Source organism: Nanorana parkeri, unplaced genomic scaffold (assembly GCF_000935625.1).
Source record: "Nanorana parkeri isolate BGI_ZX_2015 unplaced genomic scaffold, ASM93562v1 scaffold58, whole genome shotgun sequence".
Lineage (NCBI taxonomy): Eukaryota > Metazoa > Chordata > Amphibia > Anura > Dicroglossidae > Nanorana > Nanorana parkeri.
The window spans coordinates 2359202-2375805 of NW_017306326.1; the positions used below are offsets into that span (position 1 = coordinate 2359202).

Below are 16604 nucleotides of genomic sequence, written 5' to 3' on the forward strand. Positions count from 1 at the left end.
CGCGGCGTTATTCCAGAATATTGCACGCCTGGCACAAAAATAACTAAAAGGAGTTTATAGAATGTTTACAACTATGTTTTTGAGAGAAGGAAGCTTTACTTTAAAGCTGAACTCTGGGGAAGGAAGTAGCGGTGCTACTCCTGAGCTCAGTCACTTCTGTGGTTGCAGCCTCATAGCTGTATATCTGCACTGTGAGATCAAAGGCACTGCTGCCTCTGGCTGCTAGTCTCTGGAGATTTGGGGTGAGATTTGGTGATGTCACTACTGAGCTGCTCTGTGTTCTGACATGAGGAAGCAATGTCTTGCCTTTACCAAGACGGCCACCTCCACACAGAGACATGGTGCAGAACAAGGCATGGGAAGTCAGTAATAGGGAAAAGATCGGCCAGGCAATACGGGTGACTTCCACACCAGATTTATAATGAGATTTGGCAATGTCACTGCTGGGCTGCTTTCTGTTCTCTTTGCTGGAGGAGTTTACACAAGGAAGCAAAGTCTGCCTTTACCAAGATGGCCACCTCCACACAGAGGTATGGTGCAAGGCATGGGAAGTCAGTAATGGGGAAAAGATCAGTGGCTGGGAGGCCACAGGCAATACTGGTGACTACCACCCCAGATCTGGAATGAGATTTGGCATGGTCACTGCTGGGCTGCTCACTGTTCTCCTTGCTGGAGGCGTTGACATGAGGAAGCAAAGCCCTGCCTTTACCAAGATGGCCACCTCCACACAGAGATATGGTGCAGAACAAGGCATGGTCATTTAGTAATGAAGCAAGGTTCAGCTGCATGGAGGCCACAGGCAATGCTGGTTACTACCTATGTCAATACTTACCTGCTGCCGAGTTCTTCACTAAAACCATAAAAATTTCCTGAGCACCGATCAGGTATAGGAATTAATGGGCCAAGCAGCTCACACGCGTGCAGTAGGAGCTGTACCCAACCAAAAATTGTTTCTGCACAAGTTCACAATGAGGACAGATGGTCACCAGTACAATGGAATGAAGCGTTCAAAAAATGTATTTATTGTCGCTTGCACATCATTTTAAAAAGAATGCAACGTTTCACAGCCACTAAGGGTTCCTTCATCAGGCTCACGCACAATGAAGATCTCAGGAACAGGGCTGAAGGTAAATATTAAGGTAGGTGGCTAACACTCAGGTGGGCCATGAAAACAAAGGATGACTTCACCAATTTTAAAGTTGTCCTTTAAACATTTATGAATCAGTAAATCAATTAACCAGCTTTACAGCCAGGTAGAAGCATTTTCAGAAGAAGTGGTCAACAGTGGCAGCCCACTTTTTAATCTTTCATAGGTTTCCTTTCATATGCTAGGGCTTCCTTCTCAGTGTTGCTTATGAGGGGATTGGAGGAGGGTGTCAGTTTTCAGATGCAGGGGGTGACAATTTTAATTTCCCCTTTACCCCTAGTTGCCAACTGTGCCTCAGATGCTGTGTCCCTGGTCATGTCCCGGAATCAGATTTGCACAGTAACTCAAACAGGCATTAATTGCAGGGATCGGAGCCAGAAGTGGGCTGTCCCTGCATATATAAAGGGCAGAGTCTGGGAGGGACCCACCTATAAACTGGGTATAATTTGGGTGCACCCATCCGGGAAGTGGGCGGATGAAATGCAGACCATGTATGGGGCTAACAATGTCCTGGGATCTGGGACCATTATGTTGGTAAGAATGCCTTTAATTGCTGTTTTATGTGGCCATTGTTCATCTTCTCTACAAAGCACTTGGAGACAATTTATTATTCTTAAAGGAGAACTATGAGGTGAGTGTTTTTCACTCACCTCATAGTTCTAGCCGACCTGTGACAATGAGACTGTCACAGGTCGGCTCAGTAGATCGGGAGGTGAGCGAATCCTGTCATGTCATGGCTCTCACCTCTCGATCCTGTCATGGCTCTCTGCCGTGACAGGGGAGGGGCTGGATTCCCCCCTCCCCGCTCCGATCCGCCAGCACTGACTGGCGGAACGGACTGGGAGGGGGCGGGTACAGCTGGCTCTGCTTCTAGATAGGCAGAGCCAGCTGTCAGTCACACAGCTAAGCGGATCCCAGCACAAATGTCGGGATCCGCTTCAGCTGCAGCGTCTCAGTATACCGCAAGCTACAGCTCGCGGTATACTGAGCCTAGGGTGCCGGGAGGATGCTAGTTTGTGTCCTCCCGTTACCCTAAGGAGAACTATGGGGAAAAGCCCTGACCCCGTAGTTCTCCTTTAAGATTTGGGACACCTTTAAAAAACAAAAAAAACATGATTTGTTTCAGGAACAGCAAACTGATGTATTCTTATGTCAGGGTTTACCATAGATAGGTGCAATGGCGCTAATTTATGGAGCGTTCTAGAGATACTGAAAGGATCATGACGGGAAACCTTCACACCCGAGGAGCAAAGTGAAACATGAAGAAAGTGAGAAGTTTGCAGCATCTGAAGTTTAAAATATCATCGGAGAAACTCCACAGAAAGTAGGAGAAAATCTTTACCATGGATGCATGTCTAGAGGCCAAATATAAACTTTTGGTACCTTTGGCATATAACTGGTTCTTCTCATTGGCTGTCGAATGGAGATCAAACCTACAAGTCCCTATTAAGTGTATCACTAGACCACATTTACATATTTATAGTGTGTTACCGCACCCACCATAACGCACATTACGTCGCACATTAATCTGCTTTGTAGTAAGGTAGCCCATTATTTTGGAATGGGCCCCCAATGTATTCCAATGAACCTATTAAAGGAGAACTATGGGGTCAGTGTTTTTCCCCATAGTTCTCCTTAGGGTAACGGGAGGACACAAACTAGCGTCCTCCCGTTACCCTAAGCTCAGTATACCGCGAGCTAAAGCTCGCGGTATACTTAGACGACGGGATCCGCCCAGCTGCGTGAGTGACAGCTGGCTCTGCCTATCTAGAGGCAGAGCCAGCTGTACCCGCCCCCTCCCCCGTCCGTTCCGCCAGTCAGCGCTGGCAGATCGGAGCTGGGAGAGGGGAATCCAGCCCCTCCCCCTGTCATGGCAGAGAGCCGTGACAGGATCGAGAGGTGAGCGAACCCGGTATGTGTTCGCTCACCTCCCGATCTACTGAGCCGACCTGTGACAGCCTCATTGTCACAGGTCGGCTAGAACTATGAGGTGAGTGAAAAGCACTCACCACATAGTTCTCCTTTAAAGCACAGAGATGGTATACACACAGTTCCATTGTGGTGCATTGGAGTGCCCAAAAAAACCCTAAGATGGATTGTACATGGAACCACAACCCAAATGTGTGACTCCGTTCTTAAACTTACCATTAGGTCTTCCAAACTCTATGTGCTGTGGACCTTTGGAATAGATGTGGGTGCATGGCTCTAATCAAGGACAAGACCAGTCAGTGGTCTTAATTGTCAGCCTTAAGAGCTGCTGCCAATCATTGAGGTTCTGCCCGGGTTCAGTTTGTGAAAATTTTCTCAAATCTTCACAACATTTGTGGTGAACCCTATTGAAGTCTATGGGGGGGGGGTGAAGCTTTGTTTTTCGGTTCTGGCCAAGCTGTTGTCAAGCAAACTGCATTGGAAGCTGGGCACTGCCACGAGGGGACATTTACCAATGCCAATAATTAGACCAATGCCAATATTTTTATTTTATTTTGCCATTGTTACATTTATTCTATAGGTTGAACTCGATGGACTTTGTTTTTTTCCCAACCTGACTAACTATGTAACTTTGTAACATTTCCCCTATGTGACTCCCCCCTTTTAGGGAAATAGGGCTGGGTTTTCCAACCCTTTCAAATGATTGGCTCTTGTGACTCAGCTGACCAGGGGCAAAGGCTATGCACTGCACTATAGGTTGTTGCTCATTTATTGCGGTGAACCTGAAAAGTTTCCATCTGGAAGTTTGCAATCCGCAAACTTTGCGAATCAAACCAAAGCTACAGTAGCAGAAAACCTGAACAACATACCTAATTGTGGGTAGCATTGAAGCTTGGACGGAGTTACATGTGGGCAATAGGGATGGGCTTCCAGTTTGGGTTGACCTTGATGTCAACTTGTACCCATGCTGTTTGCAGTTCGATGAATGGGTGAACGATTTGGCCAGTTCGCCTGCCCACCAAACCAATGTCTATGTCCTAGCAACCAATAAAGCTATGCGCCACAGCCGCTAGTGTCCTTGCGACCAATCTGGGTCGCACAGCATCATTGGTCACTATGACACAGGTGGCCCTGGGTTCCATTCGCTTGGCATAAGATTTGTGGCTGGATTCGGTGAAAGCCCAAGCGAACCAAATCCAGGCCAGCTCCCTCATTCATAGTTGGCATGTACAGCTTATAGTCTACAGTGCAACCTAGGTGGTAACATGGCTACAGCTCAGGGAGCAGGTCAGGGTGCGTTGTAATCCTAGAACAGGGAGTGAAATAAATAGCAGGATCGCCAAGTGTAAAAAAGGCAAATGGAAGGAAAATAAATGAATTACAGTGTGGGAATGAGTAGAGGGTTTACAATTATTAGTTTTCTTATATCCACTGTGAGGTCCAATCCTAAACCTTTTTTTCCAATTGTAACCAATCAAAACATTGGTGAATCTTGGATAAAGGTTGTGTGAATCTTGGGTAAAAACATATATATATATATAAAACCAGAGACGTGCGGTCAGGGGAGGCAGAGCCTCACCTAGTATTATGGAGGGAAAAGCTGTCAGCTTCAAGTCTGAGGCTGGCAGCTTTTTACATATCAGGGAAAGCCTCCCCGCTGTGTAACCTGTCATGGACGGAGCTCTGCCTGTTAATTTCAGGCGGCGCTGCATCCGCCTTTTGACAGTTAAGTTAGGTTACACAGCTGCGTGCTTCCCCACTGCTTGTGTAACCTAACATAGTGAGGTCAGAGTTGCAACAGCCTCTACTCTATGTTAGAGGCTTGAGCTCTGTGGATGGTTTGGACCAATGGCATTTTCTGCATGTTCCATTTGTATTTGTGCCCAACAGCTGCTGAGCGTGCCTGGTGTTCCGCTTGAAGTGCGTATGTGCAAAGAATAATGAATGTAGCAAATGATAATAATGGGAAAAGGTGGCAGAAAAGTGCAAAGTCAGAGCGGGAGCGTCAGAAATTAGTTTGGAATCGATGGCCAGTTCTTCATTGTCTGCCCGGCTTAAAGTAAATGGTCTCTGTCCTGTTTCCTCCCTTACGCCCCCTCCTCCGTTTCATTAGCGCACCGTCCCATTCCAACTGGCAGCGTTGTCACAGAATATACTGATATCAGCTATTTCTGTTGATGGCTTATTGGCATGTGCGAGGGAATTCAAGCGTTGACATCTCGCTGACATCCCTCTGATCTGCCTCGATATCCTGGAACCGCCATGAATATGGATGAGACGGCGCGCTTAGCAAATCTCTCAACTGCATGTGGCGTAGATAAGAGGTCCCCAAAGGAGCTCCGCGATGCTTTATTTGTGTGAAAACAAGACACCAAATGCATGTCCGTGCCCATAAATATATTCCAAAATTATATCCCTCCATTTGAAATATTCATTTGATCCTTGTTTTGACGACGGTCTAATTCCTCGGAGGACCTGGCGAACGTTAAAACTTTTTTTTTTTTACTTCCATGTTTTCTCTCAAATTACAAATATTTTTATTTATTTGTCATTATGAATTAAGAGAATTTAATTTATTTTTTATTGTTTCCTTTCAAGATATATATATATATGTTCACTGATCAGCCATAACTTTATGACCAACCTACCTAATATTAAGTAGGTCCCCCTTTTGCCTTATTTCACCTTGACCCGTCGAGGCATGGACTCCACTAGACCTCTGAAGGTGTGCTGTGGTATCTGGCACCAAGCCTTCAGTAGCAGATCCTTTAAGACCTGTAAGTTGTGAGGTGATCGGCCTCCATGGATCGGAATTGTTTTTTCAGCGCATCCCACAGATGATCATTTGGATTGAGATCTGGAGAATTTGGAGGCCAAGTCATCACCTCAAACTCGTTGTTGTGTTCCTCAAACCATTCTTTAACCATTGTTGCAGTGTGTTAGGGCAGGACCAAGGGTTTCCCAGCAGAACATTGGTCAAAGCTTGGACCACTTCTGCTCGGTCCTGACCACTGGAGAGCGGGAACATCCCACGAGAGCTGCAGTTTTAGAGTTGCTCTGACCCAGTCGTCTAGACATCACAAGTAGGCCCTGGTCAAATCCTTACGCTTGCTCATTTCTCCTGCTTCCAACACATCACCTTAGGGACAAAATGTTCACGTGCTGCCTAATATATCCCCCCCACTTCCCGGGGCCATTGTAATATATCCCCCCCACTTCTTGGTGCCATTGTAATATATCCCCCCACTTCCAGATGTCATTGTAATATATCCCCCCCACTTCCCGGGGCCATTGTAATATATCCCCCCCACTTCTTGGTGCCATTGTAATATATCCCCCCACTTCCAGATGTCATTGTAATATATCCCCCCCACTTCCCGGGGCCATTGTAATATATCCCCCCCACTTCTTGGTGCCATTGTAATATATCCCCCCACTTCCAGATGTCATTGTAATATATCCCCCCCACTTCCCGGGGCCATTGTAATATATCCCCCCCACTTCTTGGTGCCATTGTAATATATCCCCCCACTTCCAGGGGCCATTGTAATATATCGCCCCCACACACACACACACAAACAATTGTAACCAGACAATCTATATTATTCACCTCACCCCTCAGTAATCAGTGTGTGCATATAGTCTGTTGTTTGTAGAACTCAGTAGCTTAAGTTGAAATCGATAAAACACAAGTGAAGGATTCAATCAGAGACAGACAGACAGACAGACAGGCTGATTTACTAAATAATCATCTACTGGATACATAGTGAGAATGAATAATACATGTTATATACAGTGTATTATATAATTGGTCAGGATTTAAACTCACATCCATTATACAATCAATATATTAACATGAATACGGGAGTCATTACATGCATATGGAAGCCAACTAACAATGCAGAGAAACTGTTGAATATATTGCAGTGTAACTGGGGTCATAGTTTAAAATGTTGCCCAGACTACCCTATGGCATCAATCTTGGCAGGTCCACTTGGAAATATTCCAAAATTGATGAATCAGCAACTCTCTGTACTCAATCATCACTACTTGATTCTTATTGTATATCCACATAGGAACAACCCCCACCCCCATCCCACCTTGTAGCTCATGTAGCAGCCTCTCCTCACACGCGCGATGACGACACGGCAGGGTGACACCCGGGACGCCCCTGAGAATACATTTCATGAGAGCTCTATCTTGCATTAGGAAAATCAGTCTGCTGCGGGCAGGTGGAAGCATTTCCTCAGTCTCCTCTCCCCCCGGTGATCAGTCTGCTGCAGGCAGGAGGAAGCATTTCCACAGTCTCCCCTCCCCCAGTGATCAGTCTGCAACATTGTAACTTTGTAGTAACTCACAAGGTGAGAGGCTGCACCAGGGGCTGATCTGCACCATTTATTTGTGAGCACAGCTGAGAACTGTGCAAGCAGCAGAATGCACATACCCTGTCATCTCTTAGCCAGCATCTCAGTCCAGGAAGTAGATGGTGACCCTGGATGATGCCAGACAAAGATGGCGCTGTCCTTCTGGAGAGAAAAGCAGATGAAGTCATTGTCAGGGTGAGAGGTAAGAAATTCCTGAAAGTGTTACATTGTCACATTACTTATTACGCAACATGAAACACATATCCAATGCTAGGTCTGCTTTAAAGGAGAACTATGGGGTCAGGCCTTTTCCCCATAGTTCTCCTTAGGGTAACGGGAGGACACAAACTAGCGTCCTCCCGTCACCCTAGGCTCAGTATACCGCGGAGCTGTAGCTCGCGGTATACTGAGACGCCGCAGCTGAAGCGGATCCCGACAATTATGTCAGGATCCGCCCAGCTGCGTGAGTGACAGCTGGCTCACTCATAGTTCTCCTTTAAGAGCTGACGATCGCCCCCACACACAGGGGTGTTGATCTCGCTGTCCGGCTGATCTAAGCACATAAAAAATGATTCTGTTGAGTTGACATCGAGAAAACTATTAAAAATGATATATATATATTTAAAAAAAGGGAAAACCTCTCGCCGTCCCCTCCCACGGCGCCGTGGAAACAGACCGGTTGGCTCTACTCAATCAAAGTGACTGCCCGCTTGCCTATCTCCATCCGAGAAGAAGAAAAATATACAAGCCGCGTATAAACGTATATGATCATTAGCGCCAATTCAGGCGTCTGCTGCTGGCTCGCAAGATAAATGACATTAATCAACAGGAAGCCTCCGGACCTTTTGGCTAGTCATTTGTTATGCTAATTGGGCCACTTAAAGGAAACTGTCAATTGCGCCGGAGATCTTCGACAGCCGACACGAGCAGCCATGCTAATTACCTGCCGTGTGGCCCCCCACGCACCGTCGTGTGCGACGTGTTAACGTAACCTGAGAATTCGGGATGCAGGATCGATTCCGCTGTGGACGAGAGAGCTCACATACTCAGTGTGCACTGGAGAATGGGGAAGGAAGGTAGACACATGGCAACTCCTTCAGAATGATCAGGGAACGTGGATGGGCGACGGGGGTGGTAGGAGGGAGGGCGACTTGGATGTTTTCTGGCTGCTTTAAAGGATAGAGTTTGTCTATTTAGAGCGGGCTTACTCAGCCAGGGTTCCGTGGAATCCTAGGGTTCCTCCAGAGGTTCCTCCTGAGGTTCCTAGTATTGGGCAATTTCCACCTATCCGATATGTAGCCATTGACACCAATGTTTTTTCGGCTATCTGTAAGGGGGCGTTCTTCCCACTGACCACCAATGTAAGGGACATTCTTCTCACTGACCACCAATGTAAGGAACATTCTTCTCACTGACCACCAATGTAAGGAACATTCTTCTCACTGACCACCAATGTAAGGGACATTCTTCTCAGTGACCACCAATGTAAGGGACATTCTTCTCACTGACCACCAATGTAAGGAACATTCGTCCCACTGACCACCAATGTAAGGGACATTCTTCTCACTGACCACCAATGTAAGGAACATTCGTCCCACTGACCATCAATGTAAGGAGCATTCGTCCCACTGACCACCAATGTAAGGAACATTCTTCTCACTGACCATCAATGTAAGGGACATTCTTCTCACTGACCACCAATGTAAGGGGAGCATTCTTCTCACTGACCACCAATGTAAGGGGCGTTCTTCTCACTGACCATCAATGTAAGGAGCATTTGTCCCACTGACTGCCAATGTAAGGGACATTTTTCTCACTGACCATCAATGTAAGGGACATTCTTCTCACTGACCACCAATGTAAGGGGAGCATTCTTCTCACTGACCACCAATGTAAGGGGCGTTCTTCTCACTGACCATCAATGTAAGGAGCATTTGTCCCACTGACTGCCAATGTAAGGGACATTTTTCTCACTGACCATCAATGTAAGGGACATTCTTCTCACTGACCACCAATGTAAGGGGCGCTCTTCTCACTGACCACCAATGTAAGGAGCGCTCTTCTCACTGACCACCAATGTAAGGGGAGCATTCTTCTCACTGACCACCAATGTAAGGAGCGCTCTTCTCACTGACCACCAATGTAAGGGGAGCATTCTTCTCACTGACCACCAATGTAAGGAGCGCTCTTCTCACTGACCACCAATGTAAGGAACATTCTTCTCACTGACCACCAATGTAAGGGACATTCTTCCTACTGGTCACCAATGTAAGGAGCATTTTTCCCTCTGACCTCCAATGTAAAAGACAATTTTCCTACTGACTCCCAATGAAAGGAACGTTCTTTCTACTGGCCACCAATATATGGGACATGCTTCCTACTGACCACAAATGTAAGGAGCATTCTGCCCATTGAGTGCCAATATAAGGTGCATGCTTCTCACTGGCCACCAATGTAAGAAGCATTCTTCCCACAGACTGCCGTAAAAAACGATCTTCACCCTGACAACAATGTTAATGTACAGTAAACCATACTGGCACCTGAGACCTGAGAGTTAGTTCAAATGTTCCTCCATGGTACAAAAGGCTGATGTAGAGTTTGTAAATGCATCCTGTGTTTGTGTGGATTTCCTCTGGTTGTTCCCAGTACCACCTAAAAATCTTAGTTCTTAGATCAACTTTCTTCTAACTTTATCATCTGCGTGCATCTATGCCTGTGGGATAGTTTGTCAGCTCCTCAGGGGCGGGGCTTGATGTGCCTGGTTCTTAGATATAACATGTTTCCTATGTTGCGTAATATTGCCTTTTTTGGACGATAGGTTTCCATATATACAACTGTAGCAAATGATGATACAAATATACCCCAAAAACTTTAACGCGAAAATAAATATTTTCTGCAAGTATTGATGATCCTTGAAAGACAAATCATTCATTGGTCTCTCATTTCCTGGAGACTCCAGTGGCCTGATTTACTTTGTTTTTGTGCTATGTTCCTCATGGCTGGATTTTAATTCTTCATCCTATAGCGGGAAGGAATATTTTTTTAATATATTTTCCAAAATAATCAAATAAATGAAATATTTAAGAAATAGGATGCAGCTTTTTCTCATTACAACACTGAGATTGGTCAGGTCGCGCAATAATGAAGGCGGACTCTCCTATTCAGAAGTTGGTCTCAGAAAGGAAATGATATAGCACAAAGTTATGACTCTTGCAGTGGATACAGCTTATTTAGAGCCTTGGTTCTCAACTGGTGAGGGTCACAACCCCGTGTTCAGTGGGTCACCGCATGCCTTCCACTTTTCTTGGTGAGAGGCTCCTCAGCCTCCCCCTAGTGCAGCGCTGTCAGTTCTCGCGCCAAGCAGCCATTCAGAATATGCCGGAGTGTCAGCTTCAAGAGGGATGGGGGCTATGGCCATGAGGGAGCTCTATCCATATGTGCATTGCTTACAGCTCCTTCACGTGTCTTGTAGAGGTGCCTGGACCGGAGTGACATCACATTCTGGCTCACAGGGCCTCTACAGGGCGCACAAGGGAGCTGCACCAGCAATGCACATATCGGTGGAGCTCCATCACAGCACAGCACAGAAAGCCACACTGGACCCCAATCTGAGGATCAACTCCAGTTCTTGTGAGGTAGGGAGACTGGGTGGGCCTACCACGTGTTCTGGTGTGGGAGGTGTGTTGCGTTTCCATTCATTTGAATGGCACCCGAAACGCACCTGCCACCCACAATTCCATTGCCCGCATCTGCATGCACGGTACCGGAAGGCTGTGACTTGGGTCACGATTTAATGAACAAGGACAAATGTGGGTCCTGAGGTTACACGGGTTGAGAACCACTGACCTAGAGGCCATTTTATTTTTCTCTACAAAATTGGAGTTGTGTTTTAATATAACACAAACAAATCAAATAAGATTAAACTGTTCTATAACTTCCGCCCCATAAGTCTTCTGTTTTCGGTGCCGGTAACACGCGTGTACCTGTCATCGGGGTGGATGAAGATTAAAAGGCAATAATAATATTTTTCTTCATTCGCTATGGCCCTTTATTTTCCACATCCGTGGCCTTTAATCACCAACTAATTCAAAGTAATTGCAATACTAGACCAATATCACAAAGGAATGCACTTTTTAAACGCTCTCCTAATGTATTCATCAATTCCCCTAATTAATCTTCCAATCAAGCTGTCAGTCAAGAGAGTGTTAAGTATTTACCATTAATTGTTTCCGTGTACTGCGCAGGAGGAGAGGTGTCAGTACAGTGGTTAGTGCACTGTTTAAATGGCGGCGAGTGAACTCAGCAAACACTGCAGCTGCGGTAATAGGAATGTTCACTCATAGTGTACTGCAACCACATGCGGAAAGATTGCAGAGAGCACCTCACATGGTCAATGGGAGTATACTTCCTGAAGCTTGTTCCTTGTAACTTCCTCCCACTGCCTCTCACTTTCTGTGTTCTGTATCATCATTGTAGGTTTAAATCCAACCAGGGCCGGTGCTAGGATTCTAGGCAAGGTAGGCAAGGTGCATTTTTGCACCCCCCACCCCGACCCCGACCCCCTGTAAAAATAGGGCATTTTGACAAATACTTGTACTTGTCAAAATGCCCTGATGTTTGCGCTATGTTTTTTTTTTCTTTCACTTACTTTCGGCGCGTGAGAGCAGCGGCGCGTCAGTGCTGGTCCAGTGGGGGTCCTAATTTAGCTGGCCGGCGACTGCCTGAGGTGCCGCGCGTGTCGGGATCCTCTGGCAGTCGCCGGCCAGCTAAATTAGGACCCCACCTGGAGCTCCTCCACTGGACCAGCGCTGACTCGCCGCTGCTCTCCCGCACCGAAGGTAAGTGAAAAAAAAACAAAAAAACATAGCGCAAACATCGGGGCATTTTGACAAGTACTTGTCAAAATGCCCTGTTTTTTCCGCCCTCACCCTGCACGTGCGAGTGACGACATGGTGGGGTGACACCCGGCCTTGGGACGCCCCTGGTCCCAGATAACCATATTAAAGAAAAAAGGGAGTTGAGGGCTTTGGGTGAAGAAGTACTAGTCCAGGTAGTCTCCATGTATGAGTTTTCAACTTTGACACATGCAAATTTCCAAATCCCAATGCATCTGAATCCGAATGTCCATTCCCGAATTTCAGATCCCGGCCGAATTTCGTTCAAAAACGAATCTGAATCAGACATGTGACTTTTCTGGCCAATCATATGTATTTTTCGGTTTAATGCATCCGAATGGGTCTGAACACAAATTTTCATCATGGCAACATGGGAGCCATATACAGTATATACATATAATACTAAAGCTGAGGCTCCAGACCCCAATGGCATTTGGGATTTGAATTTTCGAATTGCATTTGGGAGCCTCAGCTTTAGTAATATATGTATATGGCTCCTAGACCCGAATGGCCTTCGGGAGCTCCCAAATACAATTCGGAAATTAGGATCCTGAATGCCATTCGGGTCTAGGAGCTTGAGCTTTAGTATTAATATCTGTATATGGTTTTCTGTGGTATTCACAACGAATATTCGTAAACTCACCCAAAATTAACGAAAATTCCGAATTCGTCTGAATTCGAAACCCAAAGTGAATTAAATTTCGGGTCCGAATCCCAACATAACAAAATATACAAACCGAACCAAATTTTTCTGTAGCTTACATGTCCACCTGTAGCTACAATTTCAATGCTGGGTGGACCAATCCTCTAAAGATGAGGTTTAGGAGTAAGGATGAGGGTAATATATCTAAATGTTGTTGTCTTCCTTTGCAGTCTGTAAAATGTGAGACCGCTCCTTCACTAGTATTGCACTTACCAAATAGTATCCAAAGCAATGCACTGTGGAACTTAATATCCAGGGTATTCCAGGGTGGTCATTAGAAAGAATGCTTCTTACATGGTGGCCATTGGAAAGAACACTTCTTACATGGTGGCCATTGGAAATAATGCTTCTTACATGGTGATAATTGGAAGGAATGCTTCTTACATGGTGGTCATTGGAAAGAATGCTTCTTACATGGTGGCCATTGGAAGGAATGCTTCTTACATGGTGGCCATTGGAAGGAATGCTTCTTACATGGCGGCCATTGGAAGGAATGCTTCTTACATGGTGGCCATTGGAAAGAATGCTTCTTACATGGTGGCCATTGGAAAGAATGCTTCTTACATGGTGGCCATTGAAAGGAATGCTTCTTACATGGTGGCCATTGGAAAGAATGCTCCTTACATGGTGGCCATTTTAAATTATGATTCTTGCATGGTGATCATTGGAAAGAATGCTTTTTACATGGTGGTCATTGGGAAGATGATTCTAACATTGGTAGTCAGAGGGAAGAATGCTCCCTTACAAACCGCTAAGAATACCATTCGTGGCACTGGTTACTTATCTGTGAGGCAAAAGTTGCTCATTGCTCAAGGAACCCCTGGTGACCTCTGGAGGAACTCCAGGGTTCCATAAAACCCCGGTTGACAAAGCCTGGTGTAGATAGATAGATCGATAATGGAGAGGTAAAGATAGATAGATAGATAGATAGATAGATAGATAGATAGATAGATAGATAGATAGATAGATAGATAGACAGACAGATAGCAGGTGATACCCTTCATGGGATAATTCAGGGGGTGGGGGGATGGGGTCATCCCTATAAAATAAGGCCTTCTAGTTCACAGAAGAAGCAGTGCCGTCCCGTCTAACGTGAAGGGTGAGAAACCAGCTAGAAACAGCTTTTGAAGTCCCCTAAAGAGGAAGTAAATGAGCCAGCCCTGGCCGTCCGCACCTCATTAATCATCTATTAGCTGACTTATACCACTTCTGTCAACTGTCACTTAGCAATGTATGTAAATCAGTCCAACAGCAGCTATCCAGCTAGATGCTTGTCATGCTGCCTCTGTCGCGGAGAAGAACCTTGCCTGCCCTGCTAATCATGGCTGGGACATTGCCGGGGATGGCTGGATTAACCCGTTTGGGTTCCTGCTTGCTATTCCTTCTACTCCTGTCAGGAGACCGGCAGCATGAGATGTGAAAAGAAGGTGAAAACAGAGTTTTATGGGGAAAATGGCAGTTGTCTAGGATTTACCCTCTACCCGATGTCACACTAACCATTACACATAATGCAGCCCCAGCCAAAAGCACGACTTCCTGAAAATCAGGGGAGTGCGGTCAGGGGAGGCAGGTGAGGCAGAGCCTCTCCAGCCATTATGGAAGAAAAAGCTGTCAGCTTAAAGTCTCCATTAAGACCGGCTTCTAACAGGTTACACAAGGGGGTAAGCCTCCCCGCTGAGTAACCTGTCAAGGACGGAGCGCCGCCTGTTACTTAAGGTGGCGCTTCATTTGGCTTTTCACAGCTATGTCAGGTTACACACAGCAGTGGGGAAGCCCTATGCTGTGTAACCTAACTCAGTGAGGTCAAAGCTACAACAGCCTCTGACTTGGAGTCAGAGGCTTGAGCTCTGTGAATGGTTTGGACCAATGGCAAAGCACCACTGGTCCAAGCCATCCAATCAAAAAAAAGAAGAAAAAAGCAAATGAGGGACAAGGACTTCCACACGTAGCTCAATGACCGGGCCTGGGGTGGGGTAGGGGGTTGCCTCACCTGCCACTGACCGCACCGCAGGTCCCTGCTGAAAATTGAGGCACTGGGCCATAGGAATGGTTTTGTTTCAGCTGGCAGGTTTCCATTATTATTATTATACGGGATTTATATATAGTGCCAACAGTGTGTGCAGCGCTGTACAATATAAGGAAGACATTACAATCACAATACAATTCATGACAAGATGGTAAGGAGAGCCCCGCCCCTGAGGGCTTACAATCTAAAAGGGAGGGGCCAGTGATGATACATGAGGAGGTAGCTGTGTGGGGATGAGAATCCATAATGCAGAAAATAGGGCTGTGGCATAATCCCCTCTAGATGGCGTCTCCCTGTGCAGTCATGTGACTGGGCGGCCATGACGGATCTGATGTATTAATGACTGCTAAGGATTCTGCTCGGTTTCCATTGGCCAATGAATCTTAGGGCATCGCAGGTCCGCATGCCTGCAGGGACGGAGGACTGGCATCTGCTGAGGAGCTTATAGAACTCATTTATCCTTTTGCCCCAGTTTCCATCATGCTCTGCGCAATATCTCCCATTTCCATGTAGGAGTCATCTTCTGTTCCTGGTAGACTGAACTCTGTCTTCATGGCCAAAGGGGCCGGGCATCAAAATAATCAACTTCTAAACCATTATTTAATAAACTCATCGATATCACGGATCACAATCTCAGCAAGAACAGGACTAATTGCATACTGTATATGACACGCTGTCCACTATGAACTATATGAGATCATTGGTGCTCCCTTCTAAAACGAAGTTCACTTGGTGGAGTCTGACTTTCAAAAGCTCTCTACTGTCACCTTTATTAGCCGGAGATGCCTCCAGTGTGCACCCCCCTGAGACTTCTTTCTCCTCCTGGGGCCTCGCTCCCAAAAAGTTGTCTCCTGGTGGCCTTATTGGCCATATAACCTTCCTCTGTGCACCTACCTGAAACGAGTTTCACTTTGTGAGGCCTGACTTCCCGGACTGCATAGTTAAGCCTCCGCCAGCTGCCATCCAGCGCAAGTGTCCCTATTGCCCACCGTGGCCCATAGATTGAGTAGGGAGATGGTAGTTGGCAGGGCTTGTCCTAAAGTCAAGAAGGTCAGGCAGGCCCCAGTAAGTGACTCTACTTCAGAGAAGCACACTAGGAAGGGTTCCATGCTAATAACAGGCAATCACACACACGCCGATACGCGCTTTAAGCTGGTTCTTGCCGGGATTGTGATCCATGACTTCGGTGAACCACAGTAGTTACCCCCGCCATGGCCGTCTACGCTTAGGGTTGGCTTTAAGGTTTGAAAGTTCAAAACGGCTGACGCATGCTCATGTTTTAGCGAATTCCTCTGTGATCACGTTGGCAGCTAGTCACGTGACCCAGTCGTGGTCCAGAAGCTTAATTGAACCGAGTCTGAAGCTGGTGTTGAATCTACTTATGTTTTACCTTCCCTGGTTCCTCCCTTCCCCCCCCCACCCCCCCAGACTGAAGGGTTCAGCGTTAATCATGAGCGACCTCTTGCAGGAAACAGCCGCATAGAACATATTGCGTTCCGCTCGCTGCATTAGCATGGCACATCGGGCGCTTAGATTTCGG

The 16604-nt window shown here is 46.4% G+C and overlaps 1 protein-coding gene across 13 annotated transcripts in view; it reads left to right on the top strand.

Annotated features, from left to right (window-relative positions):
• Nucleotides 1-16604, top strand: part of CELF4 (CUGBP, Elav-like family member 4) — a 965736-nt gene that overhangs the window by 554570 nt on the left and 394562 nt on the right. The gene's annotated exons all lie outside the window — the stretch shown is intronic.